Source organism: Lathyrus oleraceus, chromosome 7 (genome assembly GCF_024323335.1).
Source record: "Lathyrus oleraceus cultivar Zhongwan6 chromosome 7, CAAS_Psat_ZW6_1.0, whole genome shotgun sequence".
In the NCBI taxonomy this organism is placed as follows: Eukaryota; Viridiplantae; Streptophyta; class Magnoliopsida; order Fabales; family Fabaceae; genus Lathyrus; species Lathyrus oleraceus.
Genome location: NC_066585.1, coordinates 383,797,154 through 383,801,543, shown reverse-complemented (window position 1 = coordinate 383,801,543; position 4,390 = coordinate 383,797,154).

Here is a 4,390-nt window from a genome sequence, read left to right as displayed (position 1 = left end):
TCTCCAGTCACTTATCACCAAATATTCAATTCTGTGACTTTGGTCACTTAATTCCATTCATCTTCATGATACACTCATATTCTATCTTCATTCACTCCATGTGATATACCAATTATCTTTGAGCCAAATACACTACCTCTTTGTGCTCCTTCTTGCATCACCTTGTGAACAAATGTTTGGGACTGTACTCAAACACCTATTTCTTCGTCTTTTTGGCTCTATCCCATAGTAGCGGTCCTACTAGCCCACATACTGTTAATAGCCACCTTACTCTTGGGTTCATCTTTTCACCCTTGTTGGAGCTTAAATCATACAATCCTTTGGTTCAAACCACACTTTGATCACAATTCTTTCCACCTCCTGCCTCTAGTTCCTTGAACTACGAAGCTCTGAATTCCTCATTGCACTATGAGGATACGTAGGCGTGAGGACCCCAATCCTCACCGAGCATTTTATCTATTTCTCTTTCTTTTCCCATTCCTTTTGTGAGAAATCTTTAGTTAACACCTATTCGAGCGAGAACAATGAAAACGGTTCCCATTGAGTACCATGGATGTTTGGGGTGTTAATACTTTCCCCTTGCATAACCGACTTCCTTACCCATCATATCTCTTCCCCCGGGGTTTTATCGATATTTTCCATTCCCTTTGGGGATAAATAAAGTTCGATTGTGACTCTGTTGTATGTTCGAGCGTGTGATATGTTCGGGTATATTTCCATTAGCTTCACTTACAAGTATAATGCTACTATGGTAGAAGACGACAAAGAAGTGCCTATTCCTACTTTTTTGTCTCTTGTAAACATCGCTGATGTAAGTGGTGTGACCCGAAGTGCTCAGGTATATGTTGTTGCAGCTCCTAAGAGGATTGAAGATGTGGTGATAGAGAAATCAAGTTCAGAGAAAACTGTTGTTGAACAAACTGGTCAATTCAGTATTGTGAATCAGAATGTTGATTAAGATGAGATGCTGAAGTTGATTAAGAAGAGCGATTTCAATGTGGTGGACCACTTGTTACATACTCCGTCCAAGATATTCATGTTATCCCTACTGATGAGTTCGGAAGCACAGCGAGAAGCTTTGCAGAAGGTCCTAGATCAAGCCTATATGGACCATGATGTGACGATTGATCAATTTGATGGAATTGTGGCTAATATTACCACATGTAACAATTTGAGCTTCAGTGATGAAGAGTTGCCCAAGCAGGGAAGGAATCACAATTTGGCCATGTATATCTCTATGAATTATCAAGAAGATGCTATGTCCAATGTGCTGGTGGATATTGGATCCTCTTTGAATGTTCTACCCAAGTCTACACTATCTAAACTTGCTTACCAAGGTGATCCGATGAGATTCAGTGGGGTTGTTGTGAAGGCCTTTGATGGCTCGAGGAAAACTGTAATTGAGGAAGTTGATCTCCCAATGAAGATAGGTTCATGCTTATTTTAGATCACTTTTTAAGTGATGGATATTCATCCCGCCTATAGTTGTCTCTTAGGCCGTCTGTGGATTCATGAGGTTGGGGCAGTTACATCATCTTTACACCAGAAATTGAAGTTCGTGAAGAACGGAAAGTTAGTGATCATGGGTGGCAAGCAGGCCATGTTGGTGAGTCATCTCTCTTCATTTTCGTACATTGATGTTGACGAAGCTGAAGGAACGTCGTATCAATCTTTTTCTATTGATAATATTATTGTTAAGAAGGATGGTGAATCCATGTCATCCTGAAAAGATGTCCAGTTTGTGGTGGGGACAAATTGTTGAGCTTGTTGAGAACAAGAACAGAGATGGTTTGTGGTTTTTACACGGTGCAACCCAAAGAGATCTAAAGCAAATTCAAGAAGTGTTTCACAGTGTTGGCTTTATTCATTCTAAGGATCAGTCTAAGGCCGCAATCTTAGAAGATGATGAAGAGCAACAGATGCCAGACTTTGTGACACGTGGATCGGTGTGTCATAATTGGATTGATGTTGATGTTCCTTCTATTATTCATTTGTCAAAGTAATATGTTTGTTTGTTTTGGTATTTTCAAAATGCTTTCACTATGCCCAAGGTGAAAGTAAATCTATGTGGGCCTTGTTTCAAATTTTATTATCATTAATAAAATGTTATTTTGTTTATCCATATTATGTTTTTCCTTTTTGCTTATTTTGGAAAAATGGTAACATAAAAAACAAGATAATAATCACTTTTATATCTGCATCATAATGTGTGTTTATTTGTTCATATTCTAAAATTAAGCATAAAATCATTCTGTAGATTAATTGTTAAACCCATTGAAAACAATGAGCTTATGCCCTCTCCCAACTTTGAATTTCCCGTGTTCGAAATGGAAAAAGAGGACGACGAAGAGATTCCTGATGGGATTTCTCGATTTATTAAGCACGAAGAGAAGACCATTCAGCCTCATAAAGAGTCGTTGGAAGTAATTAATCTGGGTTCCGAAGATAACAAGATAGAAGTCAAGATTGGGGCACTGCTTTGTCCAGATGTTAAGAAGAGGATGATAGATCTTCTTACATATTATGCGGATGTGCTTGCTTGGTCTTATCAAGATATGTCAAGTCTTGATACTAATATTATGGAGCATCATTTACCGTTGAAGCCAAAATGTCCACCGATTAAGTAGAAGTTAAGAAGAACTCACCCTAGTATGACTGTCAAGATTAAAGAATAAGTTAACAGAAAGATTGATATTGGGTTCCTTGTTACTGCTGAGTCTCCTCTGTGGGCGGCTAACACTATACCCGTTCCAAAGAAAGATGGTAAAGTTCGGATGTGTGTTGATTATAGAGACTTGAACAAAGCTAGTCCGAAAGATGATTTTTCTCTGCCACACATTGGCATATTGGTAGATAATACACCTAAGTTCAACGTATTCTCCTTTATGGATGGACTCTCCGGTTATAACCAGATCAAGATGGCGCCTGAAGACATGGAAAATACAATATTTATTACACCTTGGGTAACATTCTGCTATACAGTGATGTCTTTCGGTTTAAAAAATGCTGGTGCAACGTACCAAAGAGCCATGACTACTCTTTTCCATTACATGATGCATAAAGAGATAGAAGTCTATGTTGATGATATGATTGCTAAGTCGAAGACTGAAGAAGATCATGTTGAATATTGTTGAAGCTATTTCAGTAGTTGAGGAAGTTTAAACTCCGGTTGAATCCTAATAAATGTAATTTTGGTGTCCGTTCAGGAAATCTGTTGGGTTTCATTGTCGACCAGAAAAGTCTTGAAGTAGATCCTGATAAAGTCAGAGTTATTCAAGAAATTCCTGCGTCAAAGACAGAAAAGCAAGTCAGAGGGTTCCTCAGACGTCTGAATTATATATTCAGATTCATATCTCACATGACTGCCACATGTGGGCCAATTTTCAAACTTCTCCGTAAAGGTCAAGGTTGTGTTTGGACAGAGGAATTCCATAAAGCTTTTGACAACATCAAGGAGTATCTGCTTGAACCTCATATCTTGTCTCCTCCAGTGGAAGGAAGACCTTTGATTATGTATTTAACTGTGTTAGAAGATTCCACGGGTTATGTGCTTGGACAGCAAGATGAAACCGGTAGAAAGGAGCATGCCATCTATTATCTAAGTAAGAAGTTTATAGACTGTGAGTCTTGGTACTCCATACTTGAAAAAACCTGTTGTAGTTTAGCATGGGCTGCCAAACGTTTACGCCAATATATGATCAATCATACCACTTGGTTGATATCTAAAATGGATCCAATCAAGTATATCTTTGAAAAGCCAACTTTGACTGGAAGGATTGCTTGTTGGAAAATGCTATTGTCTGAATACGATATTGAGTACCATACTCAGAAAGCAATTAAAGGAAGTATTCTCACAGATCATTTGGCTCACCATCCGATCAATGATTATCAATCCATCAGGTTTGACTTCCCTGATGAAGATGTTTTGTACTTGAAAGCTAAAGATTATGATGAATCATTGTAGCGATAAAAAAATTGAGATTAAGCTATTGATTAACTTAACTCGCAAAGCAAGAGTCGCCACCACACTTTTATTGTTTCCAAAGGAAAAGGAAAAAAAGTTCGAACAAAACCCAAAGAAGTTTTAAAACAAAACTAGTAATAAGAGAACTAGGGTCTGGGGGTTAGTTATGCAAAGGGAGCGTATTATCATCCTAAACATCCATGGTACTCCATGGGAATCTATTTGAAAATATGCACATTTTAGCTTTAAAAAGGTGTTGTTTGTTAAAAGATTAGAGGGATGGGAAAAGAAGCATTTTTATTATGATTTGGTATTTGCCAAGACTTTTAAAGTTTCATGCCTACGTACCAACAAAGTGCAATGGAGGATCAAAACCTCATAGTTCGTGGTAGAAATAAGAAAGAGAATTTGTTTTAATTCATTTTT